The following is a 24866-nucleotide window of genomic DNA, read 5'->3' on the forward strand; positions in this document are numbered from 1 at the left end:
GTGGTAGCAGGCAGGGGCTACAAGAAGTCTGCTGGGAGGTATGTGATAGCAGGCAGGGGCTACATGGAGTCTGCTGAGAGGTATGTGATAGCAGGCAGGGGCTACATGGAGTCTGTTGGGAGGCATGCGATAGCAGGCAGGAGCTACATGGAGTCTGATGAGAGGTATGTGATAATGGAGTCTGATGGGAGGTATGTGATAGCAGGCCGGGGCTACATGGAGTCTTATGGGAGGTATGTGATAATGGAGTCTGATGGGAGGTATGTGATAATGGAGTCTGATGGGAGGTATGTGATAGCAGGCAGGGGCTACATGGCGTCTTATAGGAGGTATGTGATAATGGAGTCTGATGGGAGGTATGTGATAGCAGGCAGGGGCTACATGGAGTCTGCTGGGAGGTATGTGATAATGGAGTCTGATGGGAGGTATGTAATAGCAGGCAGGGGCTCCATGGAGAATGACGGGAGGTATGTAATAGCAGGCAGGGGCTACATGGGAGTCTGATGGGAGGTATGTGATAGCAGGCAGGGGCTACATGGAGTCTGATGGGAGGTGTGTGATGGCAGGCAGGAGCTATATATGAGGCTGCTTTGAGGTATGTGATAACAGGCAGGGACTACATGAGAGTCTGCTGGGAGATATGTGATAGCAGGCAGGGGCTACATGGAGTCTGATGGGAGGTGTGTGATAGCAGGCAAGGACTACACGGAGTCTGATCGGAGGTATGTGATAGCAGGCAGGGGCTACATGGAGTCTGCTGGGAGGTATGTGATAGCAGGCGGGGGCTACATGGAGTCTGCTGGGAGGTATGTGATAATGGAGTCTGATGGGAGGTATGTGATAGCAGGCAGGGGCTACATGGAGTCTTATGGGAGGTAAGTGATAATGGAGTCTGATGGAAGGTATGTGATAGCAGGCAGGGGCTACATGGAGTCTTATGGGAGGTATGTGATAATGGAGTCTGATGGGAGGTATGTGATAGCAGGCAGGGGCTCCATGGAGAATGATGGGAGGTATGTTATAGCAAGCAGGGGCTACATGGGAGGCTGATGGGAGGTATGTGATAATGGAGTCTGATGGGAGGTATGTGATAGCAGGCAGGGGCTACATGGAGTCTTATGGGAGGTATGTGATAATGGAGTCTGATGGGAGGTATGTGATAATGGAGTCTGATGGGAGGTATGTGATAGCAGGCAGGGGCTACATGGAGTCTTATGGGAGGTATGTGATAATGGAGTCTGATGGGAGGTATGTGATAGCAGGCAGGGGCTACATGGAGTCTTATGGGAGGTATGTGATAATGGAGTCTGATGGGAGGTATGTGATAGCAGGCAGGGGCTCCATGGAGAATGGTGGGAGGTATGTAATAGCAAGCAGGGGCTACATGGGAGTCTGATGGGAGGTATGTGATAGCAGGCAGGAGCTACATGAAGTCTGGTGGGAGGTATGTGATAGCAGGCAGGGTCTACATCCAGTCTGATGGGAGGTATGTGATAGCAGGCAGGGGCTACATGCAGTCTGCTGGGAGGTATGTGATAGCAGGCAGGGGCTACATAAAGTCTGCTGAGAGGTATGTGATAGCAGGCAGGGGCTACATGGAGTCTGATGGGAAGTATGTGATAGCAGGCAGGGGCTACATGGAGTCTGATGGGAGGTATGTGATAACAGGCAGGTGCTACATGGAGTCTGATGGGAGGTATGTGATAGCAGGCAGGGGCTACATGGGAGTCTGATGGGAGGTATGTGATAGCAGGCAGGGGCTACATGGAGTCTTATGGGAGGTATGTGATAGCAGGCAGGGGCTACATGGAGTCTTATGGGAGGTATGTGATAATGGAGTCTGATGGGAGGTATGTGATAGCAGGCAGGGGCTGCATGGAGTCTTATGGAAGGTATGTGATAGCAGGCAGGGGCTACATGGAGTCTTATGGGAGGTATGTGATAATGGAGTCTGATGGGAGGTATGTGATAGCAGGCAGGGGCTGCATGGAGTCTTATGGAAGGTATGTGATAGCAGGCAGGGGCTACATCCAGTCTGCTGGGAGGTATGTGATAGCAGGCAGGGGGTACATGGAGTCTGCTGGGAGGTATGTGATAGCAGGCAGGAGCTGCATGGTCTGCTGGGAGGTATGCAATAGCAGGCAGGGGCTACATGGAGTCTGATGGGAGGTATGTGATAGCAGGCAGGAGCTGCATGGAGTCTGGTGGGAGGTATGCAATAGCAGGCAGGGGCTACATGGAGTCTGATGGGAGGTATGCAATAGCAGGCAGGGGCTACATGGAGTCTGATGAGAGGTATGTGATAGCAGGCAGGGGCTACAGGGAGTCTGCTGAGAGGTATGTGATAGCAGGCAGGGGCTACATGGAGTCTGATGGGAGGTATGTGATAGCAGACAGTGGCTACAGGGAGTCTGATGGGAGGTATGTGATAGCAGGCAGGGGCTACATGAGAGTCTGCTTGGAGGTATGTGATAGCAGGCAGGGGCTACATGGAGTCTGCTGAGAGGTATGTGATAACAGGCAGGGGCTACATGGAGTCTGATGGGAGGTATGTGATAGCAGGCAGGGGCTACAAGAAGTCTGCTGGGAGGTATGTGATAGCAGGCAGGGGCTACATGAGAGTCTGCTGGTAGGTATGTGATAGCAGGCAGGATCTGCATGGAGTCCGCTGAGAGGTATGTGATAACAGGCAGGGGCTACATGGAGTCTGATGGGAGGTATGTGATAACAGGCAGGGGCTACATGGAGTCTGATGGGAGGTATGTGATAGCAGGCAGGGGCTACAAGAAGTCTGCTGGGAGGTATGTGATAGCAGGCAGGGGTTACATGGAGTCTGCTGAGAGGTATGTGATAGCAGGCAGGAGCTGCATGGAGTCTGGTGGGAGGTATGCAATAGCAGGCAGGGGCTACATGGAGTCTGATGGGAGGTATGCAATAGCAGGCAGGGGCTACATGGAGTCTGCTGAGAGGTATGTGATAACAGGCAGGGGCTACATGGAGTCTGATGGGAGGTATGTGATAGCAGGCAGGGGCTACAAGAAGTCTGCTGGGAGGTATGTGATAGCAGGCAGGGGTTACATGGAGTCTGCTGAGAGGTATGTGATAGCAGGCAGGAGCTGCATGGAGTCTGGTGGGAGGTATGCAATAGCAGGCAGGGGCTACATGGAGTCTGATGGGAGGTATGCAATAGCAGGCAGGGGCTACATGGAGTCTGCTGAGAGGTATGTGATAGCAGGCAGGGGCTGCATGGAGTCTTATGGAAGGTATGTGATAGCAGGCAGGGGCTAAATCCAGTCTGATGGGAGGTATGTGATAGCAGGCAGGGGGTACATGGAGTCTGCTGGGAGGTATGTGATAGCAGGCAGGGGCTACATGAGAGTCTGATGGGAGGTATGTGATAGCAGGGAGGGGCTACATGGAGTCTGCTGAGAGGTATGTGATAACAGGCAGGGGCTACAAGAAGTCTGCTGGGAGGTATGTGATAGCAGGCAGGGGCTACATGGAGTCTGCTGAGAGGTATGTGATAACAGGCAGGGGCTACATGGAGTCTGATGGGAGGTATGTGATAGCAGGCAAGGACTACACGGAGTCTGATCGGAGGTATGTGATAGCAGGCAGGGGCTACATGGAGTCTGATGGGAGGTGTGTGATGGCAGGCAGGAGCTATATATGAGGCTGCTTTGAGGTATGTGATAACAGGCAGGGACTACATGAGAGTCTGCTGGGAGATATGTGATAGCAGGCAGGGGCTACATGGAGTCTGATGGGAGGTGTGTGATAGCAGGCAAGGACTACACGGAGTCTGATCGGAGGTATGTGATAGCAGGCAAAGGCTACATGGAGTCTGCTGGGAGGTATGTGATAGCAGGCAGGGGCTACATGGAGTCTGCTGGGAGGTATGTGATAATGGAGTCTGATGGGAGGTATGTGATAGCAGGCAGGGGCTACATGGAGTCTTATGGGAGGTAAGTGATAATGGAGTCTGATGGAAGGTATGTGATAGCAGGCAGGGGCTACATGGAGTCTTATGGGAGGTATGTGATAATGGAGTCTGATGGGAGGTATGTGATAGCAGGCAGGGGCTCCATGGAGAATGATGGGAGGTATGTTATAGCAAGCAGGGGCTACATGGGAGGCTGATGGGAGGTATGTGATAATGGAGTCTGATGGGAGGTATGTGATAGCAGGCAGGGGCTACATGGAGTCTTATGGGAGGTATGTGATAATGGAGTCTGATGGGAGGTATGTGATAATGGAGTCTGATGGGAGGTATGTGATAGCAGGCAGGGGCTACATGGAGTCTTATGGGAGGTATGTGATAATGGAGTCTGATGGGAGGTATGTGATAGCAGGCAGGGGCTACATGGAGTCTTATGGGAGGTATGTGATAATGGAGTCTGATGGGAGGTATGTGATAGCAGGCAGGGGCTCCATGGAGAATGGTGGGAGGTATGTAATAGCAAGCAGGGGCTACATGGGAGTCTGATGGGAGGTATGTGATAGCAGGCAGGAGCTACATGAAGTCTGGTGGGAGGTATGTGATAGCAGGCAGGGTCTACATCCAGTCTGATGGGAGGTATGTGATAGCAGGCAGGGGCTACATGCAGTCTGCTGGGAGGTATGTGATAGCAGGCAGGGGCTACATAAAGTCTGCTGAGAGGTATGTGATAGCAGGCAGGGGCTACATGGAGTCTGATGGGAAGTATGTGATAGCAGGCAGGGGCTACATGGAGTCTGATGGGAGGTATGCAATAGCAGGCGGGGGCTACATGGGAGTCTGATGGGAGGTATGTGATAGCAGGCAGGGGCTACTGGGAGTCTGATGGGAGGTATGTGATAGCAGGCAGGGGCTACATGGAGTCTGGTGGGAGGTATGCAATAGCAGGCAGGGGCTACATCCAGTCTGATGGGAGGTATGTGATAACAGGCAGGGGCTACATGGAGTCTGATGGAAGGTATGTGATAGCAGGCAGGGGCTACATGGGAGTCTGATGGGAGGTATGTGATAACAGGCAGGTGCTACATGGAGTCTGATGGGAGGTATGTGATAGCAGGCAGGGGCTACATGGGAGTCTGATGGGAGGTATGTGATAGCAGGCAGGGGCTACATGGAGTCTTATGGGAGGTATGTGATAGCAGGCAGGGGCTACATGGAGTCTTATGGGAGGTATGTGATAATGGAGTCTGATGGGAGGTATGTGATAGCAGGCAGGGGCTGCATGGAGTCTTATGGAAGGTATGTGATAGCAGGCAGGGGCTACATGGAGTCTTATGGGAGGTATGTGATAATGGAGTCTGATGGGAGGTATGTGATAGCAGGCAGGGGCTGCATGGAGTCTTATGGAAGGTATGTGATAGCAGGCAGGGGCTACATCCAGTCTGCTGGGAGGTATGTGATAGCAGGCAGGGGGTACATGGAGTCTGCTGGGAGGTATGTGATAGCAGGCAGGAGCTGCATGGTCTGCTGGGAGGTATGCAATAGCAGGCAGGGGCTACATGGAGTCTGATGGGAGGTATGTGATAGCAGGCAGGAGCTGCATGGAGTCTGGTGGGAGGTATGCAATAGCAGGCAGGGGCTACATGGAGTCTGATGGGAGGTATGCAATAGCAGGCAGGGGCTACATGGAGTCTGATGAGAGGTATGTGATAGCAGGCAGGGGCTACAGGGAGTCTGCTGAGAGGTATGTGATAGCAGGCAGGGGCTACATGGAGTCTGATGGGAGGTATGTGATAGCAGACAGTGGCTACAGGGAGTCTGATGGGAGGTATGTGATAGCAGGCAGGGGCTACATGAGAGTCTGCTTGGAGGTATGTGATAGCAGGCAGGGGCTACATGGAGTCTGCTGAGAGGTATGTGATAACAGGCAGGGGCTACATGGAGTCTGATGGGAGGTATGTGATAGCAGGCAGGGGCTACAAGAAGTCTGCTGGGAGGTATGTGATAGCAGGCAGGGGCTACATGAGAGTCTGCTGGTAGGTATGTGATAGCAGGCAGGATCTGCATGGAGTCCGCTGAGAGGTATGTGATAACAGGCAGGGGCTACATGGAGTCTGATGGGAGGTATGTGATAACAGGCAGGGGCTACATGGAGTCTGATGGGAGGTATGTGATAGCAGGCAGGGGCTACAAGAAGTCTGCTGGGAGGTATGTGATAGCAGGCAGGGGTTACATGGAGTCTGCTGAGAGGTATGTGATAGCAGGCAGGAGCTGCATGGAGTCTGGTGGGAGGTATGCAATAGCAGGCAGGGGCTACATGGAGTCTGATGGGAGGTATGCAATAGCAGGCAGGGGCTACATGGAGTCTGCTGAGAGGTATGTGATAACAGGCAGGGGCTACATGGAGTCTGATGGGAGGTATGTGATAGCAGGCAGGGGCTACAAGAAGTCTGCTGGGAGGTATGTGATAGCAGGCAGGGGTTACATGGAGTCTGCTGAGAGGTATGTGATAGCAGGCAGGAGCTGCATGGAGTCTGGTGGGAGGTATGCAATAGCAGGCAGGGGCTACATGGAGTCTGATGGGAGGTATGCAATAGCAGGCAGGGGCTACATGGAGTCTGCTGAGAGGTATGTGATAGCAGGCAGGGGCTGCATGGAGTCTTATGGAAGGTATGTGATAGCAGGCAGGGGCTAAATCCAGTCTGATGGGAGGTATGTGATAGCAGGCAGGGGGTACATGGAGTCTGCTGGGAGGTATGTGATAGCAGGCAGGGGCTACATGAGAGTCTGATGGGAGGTATGTGATAGCAGGGAGGGGCTACATGGAGTCTGCTGAGAGGTATGTGATAACAGGCAGGGGCTACAAGAAGTCTGCTGGGAGGTATGTGATAGCAGGCAGGGGCTACATGGAGTCTGCTGAGAGGTATGTGATAACAGGCAGGGGCTACATGGAGTCTGATGGGAGGTATGTGATAGCAGGCAGGGGCTACAAGAAGTCTGCTGGGAGGTATGTGATAGCAGGCAGGGGCTACATGAGAGTCTGCTGGTAGGTTTGTGATAGCAGGCAGGGGTTACATGGAGTCTGCTGAGAGGTATGTGATAGCAGGCAGGAGCTGCATGGAGTCTGGTGGGAGGTATGCAATAGCAGGCAGGGGCTACATGGAGTCTGCTGAGAGGTATGTGATAGCAGGCAGGGGCTACATGGAGTCTGATGGGAGGTATGCAATAGCAGGCAGGGGCTACATGGAGTCTGCTGAGAGGTATGTGATAGCAGGCAGGGGCTACATCCAGTCTGCTGGGAGGTATGTGATAGCAGGCAGGGGGTACATGGAGTCTGTTGGGAGGTATGTGATAGCAGGCAGGAGCTGCATGGAGTCTGCTGAGAGGTATGTGATAGCAGGCAGGAGCTGCATGGAGTCTGGTGGGAGGTATGTGATAGCAGGCAGGGGCTACATGAGAGTCTGATGGGAGGTATGTGATAGCAGGCAGGGGCTACATGAGAGTCTGATGGGAGGTATGTGATAGCAGGCCGGGGCTACATGGAGTCTGATGGGAGGTATGTGATAGCAGGCAGGGGCTACATGAAGTCTGATGGGAGGTATGTGATAGCAGGCAGGGGCTACAGGGAGTCTGATGGGAAGTATGTGATAGCAGGCAGGGGCTACAAGAAGTCTGCTGGGAGGTATGTGATAGCAGGCAGGGGTTACATGGAGTCTGCTGGTAGGTATGTGATAACAGGCAGGGGCTACATGGAGTCTGATGGGAGGTATGTGATAGCAGGCAGGGGCTACATGGAGTCTGCTGGGAGGTATGTGATAGCAGGCAGGGGCTACAAGAAGTCTGCTGGGAGGTATGTGATAGCAGGCAGGGGTTACATGGAGTCTGGTGAGAGGTATGTGATAACAGGCAGGGGCTACATGGAGTCTGATGGGAGGTATGTGATAGCAGGCAGGGGCTACATGGAGTCTGATGGGAGGTACGTGATGGCAGGCAGGGGCTACATGGAGTCTGCTGAGAGGTATGTGATAATGGAGTCTGATGGGAGGTATGTGATAGCAGGCAGGGGCTACATGAGAGTCTGCTGGTAGGTATGTGATAGCAGGCAGGGACAACATGGAGTCTGATCGGAGGTATGTGATAGCAGGCAGGGGCTACATGGAGTCTGTTGGGAGGTATGTGATAGCAGGCAGGGGCTACATGGGAGTCCGGTGGGAGGTATGTGATAGCAGGCAGGGGTTACATGGGAGTCTGATGGGAGGTATGTGATAACAGGCAGGGGCTACATGAGAGTCTGCTTGGAGGTATGTGATAGCAGGCAGGGGCTACATGGAGTCTGATGGGAGGTATGTGATAGCAGGCAGGGGCTACATGGAGTCTGCTGGGAGGTATGTGATAGCAGGCAGGGGCTACAAGAAGTCTGCTGGGAGGTATGTGATAGCAGGCAGGGGCTACATGGAGTCTGCTGAGAGGTATGTGATAGCAGGCAGGGGCTACATGAGAGTCTGCTGGTAGGTATGTGATAGCAGGCAGGGACAACATGGAGTCTGATCGGAGGTATGTGATAACAGGCAGGAGCTACATGGAGTCTGCTGGGAGATATGTGATAACAGGCAGGGGCTACATGGAGTCTGATGGGAGGTATGTGATAGCAGGCAGGGGCTACATGGAGTCTGCTGGGAGGTATGTGATAACAGGCAGGGGCTACATGGAGTCTGATGGGAGGTATGTGATAGCAGGAAGGGGCTACATGGAGTCTGATGGGAGGTATGTGGTAGCAGGCAGGGGCTACATGGAGTCTTATGGGAGGTATGTGGTAGCAGGCAGGGGCTACATGGAGTCTTATGGGAGGTATGTGATAGCAGGCAGGGGCTACATGGAGTCTGATGGGAGGTGTGTGATAGCAGGCAGGGGGTACATGGAGTCTGCTGGGAGGTATGTGATAGCAGGCAGGGGCTACATGGAGTCTGATGGGAGGTGTGTGATAGCAGGCAGGGGCTACATGAGAGTCTGCTGGTAGGTATGTATTAGCAGGCAAGGGTTACATGGAGTCTGCTGAGAGGTATGTGATAACAGGCAGGGGCTACATGGAGTCTGATGGTTGGTATGTGATAGCAGGCAGGGGCTACAAGAAGTCTGCTGGGAGGTATGTGATAGCAGGCAGGGGCTACATGGAGTCTGCTGAGAGGTATGTGATAGCAGGCAGGGACAACATGGAGTCTTATGGGAGGTATGTGATAGCAGGCAGGGGCTACATGAGGGTCTGCTGGTAGGTATGTATTAGCAGGCAGGGGCTAGATGGAGTCTGCTGAGAGGTATGTGATAACAGGCAGGGGCTACATGGAGTCTGATGGTTGGTATGTGATAGCAGGCAGGGGCTACAAGAAGTCTGCTGGGAGGTATGTGATAGCAGGCAGGCGCTACATGGAGTCTGCTGAGAGGTATGTGGTAGCAGGCAGGGACAACATGGAGTCTGATAGGAGGTATATGATAACAGGCAGGAGCTACATGGAGTCTGCTGGGAGGTATGTGATAACAGGCAGGGGCTACATGGAGTCTGCTGGGAGGTATGTGATAACAGGCAGGGGCTACATGGAGTCTTATGGGAGGTATGTGGTAGCAGGCAGGGGCTACAAGAAGTCTGCTGGGAGGTATGTGATAACAGGCAGGGGCTACATGGAGTCTGCTGAGAGGTATGTGATAGCAGGCAGGGGCTACAAGAAGTCTGCTGGGAGGTATGTGATAACAGGCAGGGGCTACATGGAGTCTGCTGAGAGGTATGTGATAACAGGCAGGGGCTACATGGAGTCTGCTGGGAGGTATGTGATAACAGGCAGGGGCTACATGGAGTCTTATGGGAGGTATGTGGTAGCAGGCAAGGACTACATGGAGTCTGATCGTAGGTATGTGATAGCAGGCAGGGGCTACATGGAGTCTGATGGGAGGTGTGTGATAGCAGGCAAGGACTACACGGAGTCTGATCGGAGGTATGTAATAGCAGGCAGGGGCTACAAGAAGTCTGCTGGGAGGTATGTGATAGCAGGCAGGGGCTACATGGAGTCTGCTGAGAGGTATGTGATAGCAGGCAGGGGCTACATGGAGTCTGATGAGAGGTATGTGGTGGTAGGGAGGGGTTACATGGAGTCTGATGGGAGGTATGTGGTGGTAGGGAGGGGTTACATGGAGTCTGATGGGAGGTATGTGGTGGTAGGGAGGGGTTACATGGAGTCTGATGGGAGGTATGTGGTGGTAGGGAGGGGTTACATGGAGTCTGATGGGAGGTATGTGATAGCAGGCAGTGGCTACATGGAGTCTGATGGGAGGTATGTGGTGGTAGGGAGGGGTTACATGGAGTCTGATGGGAGGTATGTGGAGTCTGTTGGGAAGTATGTGGTGGTAGGGAGGGATTACATGGAGTCTGTTGGGAGGTATGTGGTGGTAGGGAGGGGTTACATGGAGTCTGCTGGGAGGTATGTGATAGCAGGCAGGGGCTACATGGAGTCTGCTGAGAGGTATGTGATAGCAGGCAGGGGCTACATGGAGTCTGATGGGAGGTGTGTGATAGCAGGCAGGGGCTACATGGAGTCTGATGAGAGGTATGTGGTGGTAGGGAGGGGTTACATGGAGTCTGATGGGAGGTATGTGGTGGTAGGGAGGGGTTACATGGAGTCTGTTGGGAGGTATGTGGTGGTAGGGAGGGGTTACATGGAGTCTGTTGGGAGGTATGTGGTGGTAGGGAGGGGTTACATGGAGTCTGATGGGAGGTATGTGGTGGTAGGGAGGGGTTACATGGAGTCTGATGGGAGGTATGTGGAGTCTGTTGGGAGGTATGTGGTGGTAGGGAGGGGTTACATGGAGTCTGATGGGAGGTATGTGGTGGTAGGGAGGGGTTACATGGAGTCTGATGGGAGGTATGTGGAGTCTGTTGGGAGGTATGTGGTGGTAGGGAGGGGTTATATGAAAGTCTCCTGGGAGCTTTGTCATAAGAGGTAGGGAGTAAATGAGGGGTATATGAGGTATGTGATGCGAGGTAGGGGACACGTAAAGCTCAGCCTGAAGTATTGGAACCCCGGTAGGCAGCATGTGATGGTTTGCTGGGGGGTACCTGGGGGCCGGGCAGAGGCCCATCTGTTTGTTCATCAGATATACAGAAATAGAAATAGGTTCAAAATATTGAAGAATCCGATTTGTGGAGGAAGTGGTGTATCCTCTGACTGAGGATTTTTCATTGACTGAGAACGATGGATTTGTACCCGGAGAACTTTTCTTTGCACCCAGTGCTATAAATTCAACCTCTTAAAATTTTGAGTCTCCAAGGAGGATCAAAGCGACTGCTGGTGGAGCCCTGGCCCATTGAAATCCATGGAGTGTGAATATTCTGACGGGTGAGAAAGTCTTTCAGGACAGGTTGCCCCAATGAAGTCCATGAAAGGGATTGTTCTTGTTTGGAGGGTGGGGATAAGTCCACAGAGGGTGACAGCTGCCAAATGAGGGGGACTTGAGAGATTTGTGAATAGAGTTAGTTACACTTGATATTTTTTGAGGGGGCGGGGGCTTTGGGTCACATCTTCTGAAAGATCATAATAGAGATCGTTTTATGTGATGTACACAATAAATATCAATCTTTTCTTGATCACTAAAGCAGCTTTTTAGGTCTAGTACCAGATAGTACAATCTGACGGGTTGCCGAATACTTTTTTGAACTTACAGTGGGCTCAGAGCCCCGCCCCCATTCCTTAGCATTGGTTTGCTTTATTGTCACTCTCCTTTACTTGCTTCGTATTCAATAGCTTGCTGTGTTTGTCCCTGCCCTGGAGCATGGCCTTTTTCTGATCCTTTTGATTAGTCGACTTGTATCCTTCCACTGCTCACATTTAGGGAACTACTTTTTTCTTTTACTTTCAGCATTTCATAAGAGTGTGTCAGTTTTTTTGGCAGCGCCCACTAGTATCTTCCCCTGCTGCTTCACCTCTCAAATATGCACCCAAGCTGTTTGCTCCTCTCATCGTCTATCTTGTCTGGAAAATTACAGCCACATAGATTTTTTTGCTGGGGTATGGTTGAAGAGCAGACTTTAAGAGTTGTTTATGTTTTCTCCACTGCAGTCCACATATTGCATGAAAGCACAAAGGCTATATTGGTGCTTGGGAAAGGACGACCTGCTTCACTTACTCAGCTGGCGCCTGAGGCAGAAGGTGTACTTAGCATGTCACTTCTCTTAGAGGCCCATAAATCTGCTTCCGGGGCTACTGCAGAAGACCAAAAGGACTAAGCCTCTAGAAGGTAAATTAGACCCCGGCAAACATTTCCCTTTATATTCTGATAGTACCTTATTCTGTTTAAATTCTATTCAGAGTATTCAGTATTCTGAAATGCATTATGTTTAATTTTTTTAACATTACTTTACAGACAAATTTTGGCAATGTCAGCACCTTGGTACTCGCACAGTGGTGTTGGAAGAATTTCTAACATGGGGGTGCTGGACAACAATGAAACCTCACTAAAGGCACAAAAGTTATGTGATAGTCTGTCTTTGAAAACACAAAGAATGCTGCAAGAAATAAAACATTTAAAGATTGTAAGGGCTCTTTTATAGTTTATTCTCAACCTAAACTCTTTCAAGTTTTATGGGGGTGCTGCAGCACCTCCCACACCCCAAGTTTCAACATCTCTGCTCTTGCATAAGATAGGCAAGACCACTGTTGGCTTTACAATGACTTATTTCTAAAACGTCCAAATCTGGGCAGATAAGAGAAATGGAGCCCAAAATGTTTAAGTGATTTGAGCAAGATCACACAGTATGGTTATAGTTGGAATTAACACTTAGATTTGCTTTTTCTGAGCATGACAGTTTCCAAGGGGCATATTACCAAGGAGTTGCGATAAATATCGCAAAGCTCGCTTAGCGCTGTTATTTTTATCGCCGGCTATCGCTGGATTAAATCGCTGAGATAGCGTTGTATTATCAATGCTTATCTCAAACGTAATAAGAAATCCAGCGATAGCAGGGTTTTCCATGGAACATCGCTGGTTTTCCAGCGATGTTCCATGGAAAACGGCGGTAGGCTTGATAATAAGGACCTGTGGCCTTAGCCGCACAATCCACCCCCCATGTTAGGTATGCCTTAGTCAGGAAATTAACAGACGTTTAATTCCTGCATTAAGGCAGAGTTAGCGCGATTAAAATTCTCGCTGCAACTCGTTGGTCATATCGCGAAGTTGCCTTTGCGATATTTACCCGTGTTGTTTCGACAGCGACGCCTACTTTGCATCTCATTAGCGATGCGATGGTAGGCATGCTGGAAACGGGCACTAAGTATGGAAAACACGCGCTAGCGTGTCCTTGATGATATTGCGATATAATTATTGCCGCTTTTCGTCCAAACACGGACGCTAAAGCGGCGATAATTATATCGCCAGCCCTTGATAATAGGCCCCCAAATTTGTTGCAGAAAGCTCCAGTGGATAGCTTCCTCTCTGTCAGGGCCCCTGGAATTATGTGGTTGTGTGGCTGCGGCGATTTTCGCATAGGTGTATATTTGCCGCATTTGCCCCATAATCCAAGGAAGTAGCCAGAAAATTCAAATATCCCCCCTCTCCCCCCCACTTTGAAATGAAAGCTCTGGTGGCAAAAAGCAAACAAAGCAAGTGAGCCGACCCCTCCCCTTAACTTTCTCTTCGATCCAGACATCTATTCATTCATCCTGTTACCCTTCCATCCACCCACTGATATTCACAATTTCACCTTTACATTCCTACATTCATTAAATTTTTACTGCATCAGTCAATATTTCCCCATTCCATCATCCATCCACTCTACCATTCACCTACCCATCCATTCAATCTGCCATCCATTCACTCTGCCATCCATCCAACCATCTTGCCATCCATCCATCCCTCTGCCATTTATTTATCCATTCACCCTGCCATCCATCATCATCCTTCCATTCACTCTATCATCCTTCCACTCATACATCCACTCTGCCATCTATTTGCTCATCCTTTCACCCACTCATCCATCCATCCCTTTATTCTGCCATCCTATCACCAACTCATCAATCACCCAATCTGCCATCCATTCACTCTGCCATCCATCCAACCATCTTGCCACCTATCCGTCCACTCTGCCATTCGTCTTTATCAATTCACCCTGCCATCCATCAGCATCCTTCCATTCCCTCTGCCATCCCTACTCTCATTCATCCACTATGCCATTCATTTGCTCATCCTTTCACTTACTCATTCACCCATCCCATTATTCTACCATCCTTCACCCACTCACCCATCCATCTATCCATTGATTCATTCATCCATCCATCCACGGGGCCATCCTGCCACCTGTCTATCCACCTATCCATTCACTTATTATTTCACCCATTCATCCCTCTACCCAGACATTCATCCGCCGACTCATCCCTCCATTCCTCTCTTCACCCTGGCTTCTATTCAATATTCCGTCCTTCTTTCTCTTTTCTGTTTACCATCTTTTGTTTGTCCTTGCTCCTGCATACTTTTCTATTGACCCTGAATTCCTCCATGGTGTTAAATATGGGGTTTTGTCTGTTGAGTTGCAGACAAAAGTGGCCCATAAAGTGCCCCACCCCTGCTGTAGCTGCCAAAGCGAGGGGTTCACAACGCCCCAGCCTGCTGCATAATCTCCAGATTAAAAAGAAATGTTGGGGCATATACCAAGCAATAGCGATATATATTGCAAAATGCGCTTAGCGCATTTTTTCTTATCGCTGCCTATCGCTGGATATGTTAGCGGAGAAAACATGCTATTAGCAACGTTTTTCTCCATTGTGCTAAAATATCCAGCGATAGCGGCGAAATGCATGAATATCGCCGAGAATACAGCGATATTCACGCATTAGTGACGTAATGCTCTTAGCTATGTTATCCACCTCCCATTGGATAACATGGCTAAAAACTGGTCTGGGCAGGTGTTAGTATTTGGAGATATTAGCGCTTAGCGCAAATATTTCCATCGCTACGCCTGCCTTGCTAATAGGCGATTGCGACTTTAGCGACTGCTTTCAGTCGCTAACTGGTTGGGTACGCCCACTTTGCATGTCATTAGTGATAAACATCGCTGACATGCAAAGCGGCCCCCAAACCGCTCGCTATCGCCTAAAAGCTGTCGCTAACATCAGTTAGCGACAGCTTGCTAATAGAGCGATAGAATTATCGCCGCTTAGCAGCCGAAAACGGCCGCTAAACTGGCGATAATTGCCTATCGCCACCCTTGATAATATGCCCCTGTGTTTGTTGCTCAAATGGTTGAAAAGTTGTTAAAAAACGAAGTGCCATGTGTTGCCTCGCAGTGGAAGGACCTTTATAAAGCTTGACTGGTCACCTATTGTAGCTTATTCTAACGAGGTACACCTAATTGCCAGACATTGTTGACAAGTTTAAAAATTACTAAATACGAAATAATACTATAACAAAATGTGCTGCATAATGCCGCATAATTTGCCTTTTCGTGCCGCATAATTTACTCAACCCTGTGACATAATTTGCTCCTCCCATGCCGCATAATCCAGTGGCCCTGCTGTCTTCTCATGCCATACCTGCTGCAACACAACCGATATTAAGCCCCTAGGCCTGCCAGCCCCCTGTCTTGTCTTTGCTCCTGTTCTGCGCGTGCCCCAGCCCTCCTGGGAAGCTTGGAGACCCCTTCCCTCCTCTTGTCACCGCCACTCTGCTGGGGTCTGGATCCGCTGACAGCACAGAGAGTATTTTTCCCTATTGTGCCCTCGTGTATGCAAAGAATGCATAACTTGGCCCAGTGACAACGTTCTCATGTGAAAGCGCCTCCCTTGCCAGTGAACCTCAGGAATGCGGGCACTCTAGGAACACAGGGCTGCTAATTGGGTGCAGTGGCCCTCCACGCTTTGGCACCGGCGTGCGCGGGTCTCGGTGCCAGCTGAGGCCCAGCGGACACGGCACGGTCAGGCCCCACTGGCAGCATGGCTCCTGGTACCCAAGGCGCCCCCTCCCAGCCTGCCAGGCGCCAGGGCTGCAGGCTGAAAGGCTCTGCTCTGTCAGCAATGGCGGTGGAGGGGAACGGGACACACGAGAGCGCGCAGAGGGCGCGTGAGGCAGGCAGGACAGGCAGCAGGCACCAGAGGCCTGTACCAGAGGCCCAGTACTGTGCTCCCTGTATTAGGGTACCTGCTTGAAAACAGGGGGGGGGCATATTTACAACAAACTGAAGCAACGTGGCACCGCAAGCCAGCCTGCAGCCCTGTGCTTAAGGAAAGGGGAAACATCCTTTACAACGCAACTTTTACCACGCAGTGCCTTTACGACACAACTTTTACAACGCAAACTATTACAACGCATTGCGCTGGGGGGCGCTCTAGGATAGGGAATAAGTTTAATGTACTATCCAACACCTTCCCTAGTGTCCACGGGACTGGAGTTGGAATAGTAAATTAAACTATTCACTAACCAGCACCCCAAAGCGCTATGCGTTGTAAAGGTTTGCGTTGCAAAAACCGCGTTGTAAAGGCATGCGATGTAAAAGCATGCATTGTAATGTCATACATCCTAAGGAAAGTGCAGGGATGTGTCCTATTTCCAACAATACGATGCAGCCCCGTCCTTTCCTTTGCGTTGGTGCAAAACTGGCTGCCTGGTCCCAACGCAGGCACATTGCACCATGGTGCAAGGGTGTCTGCATTGTAGGATTGATTGTTCTTGTGCAGGACACCTGTTGATCAAAAACAATCCAGAATGCAGAATGCAGCACACATAGAAAGAGGAAACAACAAGAAGAAATAAAGATATTTCTCCTTCTTACACCTCCTCTGGGGAGGCAGAGGCTTCTGATGCATTCTCTGGTTTACAAGTCCTTGTAAAACTGGAAATGCGTCAAAATCCGTAGGTGTTGCGTGGGAACACCCACCGCAATGCCCAAGGAACACCTCTTTGATGCAGAATAAGGCAACGCCGCACTCCTCTGGGGAGGCGTATGTTTTTGTTGCTGCCCCAGATTCATGCAATGTTATAAATCTGGGCCAGTGTCAAAATGTATCGGTCCTGCGATGGAACGCCCACAAAAACACCCATGGCACGCCTCCCTGCCGCAATGTAAGGCAACGCAGCGACTTGCGCTGCATGGCCTTACACCTTCTCTACCAGGCCATGAAAAGCCACACAGGGTGGCTTTGTGTGGCCTTGTAGATATGGGCCTGCACTGTGCACCACCGGAGCGTTAAAAAAAGTGACGCACCGGTGGCGCAAGGCTTGTAAATACGCCCCTGCGTGTGACCTGGAGAAAGGTAATGAAACTACTTTTACATCGAACCCCTGCCTGGCTTGCTAACAACTTCTTGTGGGCATTCTGAAAGCTTCCCTGGGATTGCATCCAGCCCATTCTTTCCAATTGGCTCTGTGGTTTGTAACTCACAGTTGCTTGCTTTCTGTTTGCTGGCTTTATTTATTTTAGGCTGTCCAGATTGAGTTCATCCCTCTCATGGCTCAATACCGGTTTACTGCATTGGTTTACTGTATCCTTCCAAGTACTCACTTTCTGTAAACAGGCCTTTAAATCTTGCTCTTATCTTGTCACATTGGCTGTGCATTCAAAGACAGAGGTCAAATGTCAGACTGTCTCTTTCAAGGAAGCTTGGTGTTCACTTTTCTGTCCCTGACTTCAAAGTGAGAGAAGTAATGTGACAATCTTACCTGGAATCCATGTAACACAATTTCTTGTAAATATATGTTACTAGGGTAGCCATTGACTTAAAATGTGTACCAGTAAAGGGCATGATTTGATGTAAGACTTATTTTTATTTTTCAACATTGCAGGATATATTAACAATTATTGTTTACATTAATAGTCAGTGTGGTCATTAGTGACATAGTGTACCAGAATATACAGTTTAATATCACCCTGCAAAAATGTTACAATCAAAGTATATTCAAGCACATACATAGGTAAATCTAAGTTTACTATACCAAACTACGCCTAGAAGCTATAACACTAAATACAGAAATCAAAGCATCCAAAGGGATAACTCAGAATAAGTAGAAGGATTGGAGCCTTCCAGAAATACTCACATGCCTGATATGTATCCACAAGAAAATTCCACCAGGGTTAACATTCCATACATGAGCATTTGCAAATATCATTTTTCAAATAAAGAAATCCCTATCACTATAGCAATATCAAATTTGGAGGTGTTATGTCCGTATTTTAGCCATGTAAATGCACATACTCCTTTCCATAGTATTTCTCCAAGCTTTCCAGGCTTAAAACTGAAAACTTTTCTTTGCGAGGATGACGCCCAGTGTGCGGTGCAAGAGTGGGTTGCTTTGATGATGGAGATGCTGAAACATAGCTCCTTGGACCAGTCTCCAAGGAAGTTCTTGAAGAGATGATCTGTTACAGAACTATGCTGCCTCATGAAGGTCCTGGCCAGGGAAGAGTGCTTGGAAGTTGTCCTCTAGAAATGGACAAATGGCTGCTATGGCCTCATATCAAACACAAGGAGATGATGGACGGAGCGCTGAAACGTTTCAGATACTCACCCCCAGTCACAGATCTGGGTTGAATCCATCATCATTCTTTAGCTCAGTACGCCACCCCAGTTCAGACATGGCTATATGCAAATCAGTCTTGACCCTGTGCCTCATGGGAACAGTCCAGCCCGAACTGCCAAGCCATGTCTTCCCTGCACCGGAAACAAGCATCCTGGGACCGGTTTCGGGGTAACACCCTTCACCAGCCAGGTTAGCTTGAAACCAGTGGCAAGTGAGCAAGGGACTTCAAAGCAGCATAAACCTAATATCACACCACACTGGGAGCCAATGGAAACAAGTCAAAATGGGGAGGCTACTCTGACATGCATTAGTGGTGCAGCGTAGATGTAATGCAGCCTTATACAGAAAGCAGAAGATACACCATCCTCAACCGCAATCTGCAGCAACTTACAAGAGAATACGTCTCAACAGAACTCATCATGTCCACCCAAACCAGACCAGGGGCATCAGCAGATGGATATCAAGGCTCACCAACACACGCTTACTATTTCCAGTTAATACATCCACTTCATAACCAGCCTCGTATTAACTCAGTTATGTTGCAAGCATCTTGCAAAGACACCAGACACTCCCTGCAAACACATAACACAGTGAATATCAATAATGAAACATCAACTGTAAACCACCTGGATCTCAAGGGTGCAAATACAAGGTACAGCTAATAAAAACATGTTGTTCCCTGGTGGAATCCTGTACATCAGAGGTTGGAGGCAACAGACTCAGTTGGCACTGCCAGGCCATCCCAACAGGAGAATGTGACCATAAATTACCTGCTCAATAGATAACACTGAAGACGGCTGTAATGCCAGAAACCGGTCCTCGGAAGCTTGTTTCCGGTCCAGGGAAGGCATGGCTTGGCAGTTCGGGCTGGACTGTTCCCATGAGGCACAGGGTCAGACTGATTTGCATATGGCCATGTCTGAACTGGGGTGGCAGAGTGGGCTAAAGAACGGTGATGGATTAAATCCAGATCTTTAGACTGGGTGTGAGTGTTTGATTGGTTCAGATGCTCCGTCCATCACCACCCCCTTTTATACCAATAGCTAACACCAGCTCAGAGATACACGGTAAACAAGTCCCACTTTCTTGGATGGACTTCTTCACAAAACAAATTTTACTTCTAGGCAAACTTGAGCCTTCTCCAGCAGACTCTTCCTTGCAGGCTCTTTCTCTGGCTCTCGGCTACCAGCGTCAAGGCACTACTCTAAGTACCATTGGATGCTATTGAAGATTAGTAAAGTAAAATCTTACTTGCAGGCTCCCGTTCTGGCACTCGGCTACCAGTTTCAAGGCACTAGTCAAAGTACCAAGGGATGATGTTGAAGATCAGGAGAGTAAACTCTTCCTTGCAGGCTCTCTCTCTGGCACTCGGCTACCAGCTTCAAGGCACTAGTCAAAGTACCACGAGAAGCTTGTTGAAAATCAGGAAAGTAGACTCTTCATTACAGGCTCTCTCTCTCTGGCACTCGGCTACCAGTTTCAAGGCACTCCTCAAATTACCATGGATGGTGTTGAAGATCAGGAAAGTATTATTATTATTATTATGCGTTCTTATATAGCGCTCGATTACCCGTAGGCATCTCGGCGCTTGCCTTGGGAACCCGTCCTGGCTTTTCCCTGTGAGATACCCATACTGGGCATCCCCAAGGTGAAAGCCAGGCATCCCGCCGCAGGGGGGCCGTAGTGGAGATTAAGCAGGCTGATGCCCAGAGCTGCAGAGTGTGAACCCGTAATTCGAGTAGGCACCGAAACGAGAATTATCGAGTCCGTGGATATGTTGGGCTCAAGACCCTGCCGCGTCGGGAATTGAAACCTGGTCCCGGGTCTGGCCTCTGCTTCAGGGTCTACCTCCTCTAACCAGTGAGCCACACTTCTCCAAGTAAACTCTTCCTTGCAGGCTGACTTTCTATTACTCGGCTACCAACTTCAAGGCCCAGTCAAAGTACCATGGGATGCTTTTTGAAGATCAGGGAAGTAAACTCTTCATTACAGGCTCCCTCTGGCACTCGGCTACCAGCTTCAAGGCACTAGTCAAAGTACCATGGAATGCTGCTTGAAGATCAGGAAGTTGTTTAGTTTGGGTCATTAAAAAGCATAAGGAAAAGTACTCATTCCTGATGAAAATACCTGACACCCAAGAATATTTTATTAAAAGTCAAGTTTGAGTTTCAGTGGAGCCCTGAAGTGAAAAAAAAATCAAGTGAGGGATGTTCACCAGGTTTTAGGTGATTTATATATGTTTCACATATTTTTGTACTCTATTATCCATAAATTAGATGGACTATAGGAGTCAGTTAAGGTTCATCAATCGATGTTTGCCAAAACGGGCTAATTGGAAGTGTATTGAGCGGAGGAACAACACGCTGACGTAACCAGCTTTTGAAAAGTTTATATTAATATGATAAGAATTTAAGGAGTACAGGGGAGTCTTCGACCACATCTGCCTTGGAACTGTGTGTTAACAGCATGTCAATAAATAGAATGTTTAAAACCCAGTGAAAAAGCGCGGCTGATTTTATTGTGTCCAGTAATGACACTAGACACAGGGCTTCCAGGGTCTGTAGGTGCAGCTTTAAACTTTAGTGAATACAATTAATAGGCAAAGTAGAGGCGCTAGAATTGAGGAACTATTCCAGAAACTGATTTATTACCCAATGTATAGGTAATGCAAGTTAAAGCCCTACGTGTTCCCTACATATCCCCCCCATCATGAGATAGAACAACCAACAGCAACACATACCCTTGACCCCCAGAGCAGCGTGTTGCCCGCTGTAAAGCGCTTCAGCGCCTCGACAGGGGGAGTAAGCGCTATGTAGATGTAATTGCAGTAAAATACGAATGTGATGTGACAGTGAGTTGGCATCACAGCAGCATGAGAGGAGTGCTGCATACTTTTCATGTTTTCAGTGCTGGCTCTCTCCAGTGAGACATGAAATGAACTTGAAGCAGTAAACCTGCCAGCCTCAGTGCACTGCTGCTGCTTAGAAGTGGTTTCTCGTTGCCCTTTCTCTGAGTCAACTCTTTCTTGTTTTTCAAGTGTTCTCATAGCTTGAGTATTTCACAAGCCTCCTGCTATTTAAGGGCAGAGCCGCAAAGAGCAAGCCACAGGAAATAACCATTGCTACACTTAAGATTCACATCCTTTGCAAATGAAGACAAGCATTAGCAAAGCCATGGAAGGGCGAGATTTTGATCGATACCTTATCACTATTGATCTAAACCCCGATCTGGTCGACTGAACCTTTGTTGCCTGTCATTGAGGGAAGAAAGTGCATCTCTTACCAAGTTAGTTCACCCAATAAAGGACTCCGCTTCAAAAGATCACAAACAACTTCTAGCTTTCAAAAGTTTATTGTAAGGTTAGGATAAGCTGCAAATACAGGCATCTCAGAATGAGATTCACGAGATACACAGGTCCAACTACATACATGTGCTCTCTGAAAGCCCTCAGACGAGCAACGGAAATTACCAACACAAGTTCTAAGAATAATAAAGCTATCAGCATTGACGCATATTGAGATCTCTCCTTCATTTAAGTTGGAGGAAAAACACACAGGTTAGGCTGTCCCTACCCTGCTCTAGATGGTATCCCTACTTAACCAAGTCTCAACCTAACAAAAGGTGTCAGCAGTGAATGACCCCCAAGGGAAGTCACTCACTCTTAGTCTCTTGGTGAAAACCTATAGTTCTCCAGTCATGACCCCTCTCTGCCTACCCATCCGCTCTCTAAAGGGTCCTCAGGCATCTGCTCTAACTCCACCCAGGGGTGCTGTCCCTAATACAAAACAGTCAATAACATTTGAGACGCCCCTCGTGAGACGCCCCTCACGTGGTGTAGCTTCTGGCTTTTTCCATGCTGCTTTGTATTGGGCCTCATACGTTGGAGTTGACCTTGCTTCTCAGACTCTTCTCCGGCCCGCTGATACCCCTTAAAACATTCCGGAACCCTCCTCCATGTCTGGGCCGTCTTCTGAACAGACCTCTATTCATATTATTTATAATTGGATCCCCCCTTTTCTCTTGCAGACAGACATCTGCAGCCAAGATCCCAACTCTCATAGACTTCCAAAAAGGTTCGCAACATTTCTCGGCCCAGACCAGTGCGTGTAAATCAATGTTAAAACATTTCAGGCCTACAGCATTTCTCATAATGATTATAGCATTCAACTTCTTCATTAATTAAAGCATGTTAATACTTTTATTCTATTATTCAGTAAACACATCTATAAATCATGGCCCATTAATGCAATGACCAAAACATTAGTGCAATCCATATCGTGAAAAGAAACACCTTCCCCTTCCCTTCTAGCTCTGGCCCTGAGGCCTACCACATTCTGCGTTTAACCACATGCCATCTTACATTTTAGCAGCTACACGACATGGATTCAGGAATAATCACATCTAATAAAATCATATAGTGTCACACATTTCTGTATTAGTTCCACTTCTTCTTAAATCTCTACATTAGCTATACATTCAGAATATAATTGCAGATACTACTAGCACTCATGGCATTTCTCCTCATGATTTGTGCTTACTACGGGTAAGTGTGATGCACTCATACATTTAGGTCAGTTTGCGCTCTCTCAGTTCCCCCCTTTGATGACCTCTCGGGGTCATCACTAACATTTAAACTGCAGTTATTGCTAGCATAACTTGTCTCTGCGTTTCCAGAGCCCTCAGACTCCTGTACTGATTATCTTGTATGGCAGCCAATCTCTGCAGCTGCTCTCTTTGGGCCCTTTCTGACCTTTTTGCTCTGTACCATTTGAATACCCTCACCAATCCCCACAATATGATCCCACAGATCAATATTATGATGATAGGTTTTAGTATATACCACACAAAGCTTTTGCCTAGGGTGGAGATCCACCCTCCAACTTCACTCATTCCGTGGCCCACCTTTTCCCAGACATTTTCTCTACTCAAGTCTTCGATCTCCTTGTGAATATCAGTTATGTTCCTAATAACTTTCTCAAGGGGCTTTGAATTGTCTGGAATGTAAGTACAACATTCCTGGACCTTCAAAGCCTTACAGACTCCGCCCTCTTTTGCTAGTAGGACGTCTAACGCAAGACGGTTCTGAAGAACCATAGCCCTTATCGATTGCATCTCTCCTTCTACCAGCATTAAGGACTGAGCAGTGCTGGCAGACAACCTGTCGACGACTGTTGCCAGTCGTCTAATTTTAACATCATTAAGGATTAGTCCCAAAAGAGGGAACACAGCTCCAAAGACATCTCCAACCATTTCTGCATCTCCTATATCTCTCCTTCCCCTCGATGATGTCTTGCCCTCGATGATCTCTAAGTCTTGTGCATGATATATTTTGGGGAAGACAATTGCTAGGTAACATGATCCATACCAGTTGTCAGGTAGTCTCACGTAGGCATTTCTTCCACATACAAAATACACATTTGGAATCACTTGCATTCCCTTCAGGAAATCTTTAGTATAGTACTCTATATTGAAAGCATGTTCACAGCTGACTTCTCCCACGTATACATTTTCGTAATACGTTTTGGCTCGGTGAAGACATAGCTTTCCTCTCTGCGTCTTATCTAAAGCTATTGGACCACTACTACCCTTTCTCTTGTGTGCCTTCTCTTCCTCGGTCCAATCTGTTTTCCATTGTCCTGATTTTTTCAAAATCTTTTGTCTCCTGTAACGATCATCCACCTGCCCTATGAACTTCTTCTCGACTTCTGACACTTTGCATGTCAGGTTATTTCTACGGGCATGTGAAGTATCTAAGGTAATCCAAGGAATGAAGAACTTAGCCAATCTGTCTTCACTCTTCCAGTAGTCCCATTTGTTCATCTGCTTATAATTTGGGACTTCTGGCAACACTGAATCATAGTTGGAGAAATAGTATTCAAAACTATCTCTCCCATAAAATATACTAAGCAATAAGCTACATGTAATGCCATATGTCAGCGGGAGGTGATGATATCTAATGCCTTCATCTACAGACGCCGGCAACTGCATGCAGACGTAACAGTCCTTAACCTCCATGGCATCCACGTATTCATATAAGAGTTTAGCATAAGCATTTGACCTAAAGTCTCCTTGGGACTCATCTACGTGTAACCTGCGGGCTTCTGCAGCTAATAACGCTTTCTCTTGAGTGTTTTCCCTTTTCTCACCAGCAACAGTGGGTGTAAGCGTTTCTACAGATTTCACATCAGTTACCTTCGCCTCTTCCTCATGTCCCTTTACATAAGAAATTGTTACCACTAAAGCTATTAATATTATCACTCCTACTATTAGTGTACCTATTATACATTTAGCTCTGCGGTTCTGGGTGCCGGCTTCCATTTCGTCAGACAATATAGCTCTCTCTTATCTTGGCACAAAGTTCTTTTCTTCTCGTTCCTTTACA

The 24866-nt window shown here is 48.6% G+C and overlaps 1 long non-coding RNA gene across 1 annotated transcript in view; it reads left to right on the forward strand.

Moving 5' to 3' along the window:
• LOC144752044 (uncharacterized) overlaps window positions 1-24866 on the forward strand; it is a 404282-nt gene that overhangs the window by 52142 nt on the left and 327274 nt on the right. The window contains exon 2 of the long non-coding RNA XR_013594018.1: window positions 12040-12217. This is a non-coding gene — a long non-coding RNA (uncharacterized LOC144752044). The remainder of the gene's footprint in view (window positions 1-12039; window positions 12218-24866) is intronic.

The sequence above is a fragment of the Lissotriton helveticus genome, chromosome 4_2, assembly GCF_964261635.1.
Source record: "Lissotriton helveticus chromosome 4_2, aLisHel1.1, whole genome shotgun sequence".
Classification (NCBI taxonomy): domain Eukaryota; kingdom Metazoa; phylum Chordata; class Amphibia; order Caudata; family Salamandridae; genus Lissotriton; species Lissotriton helveticus.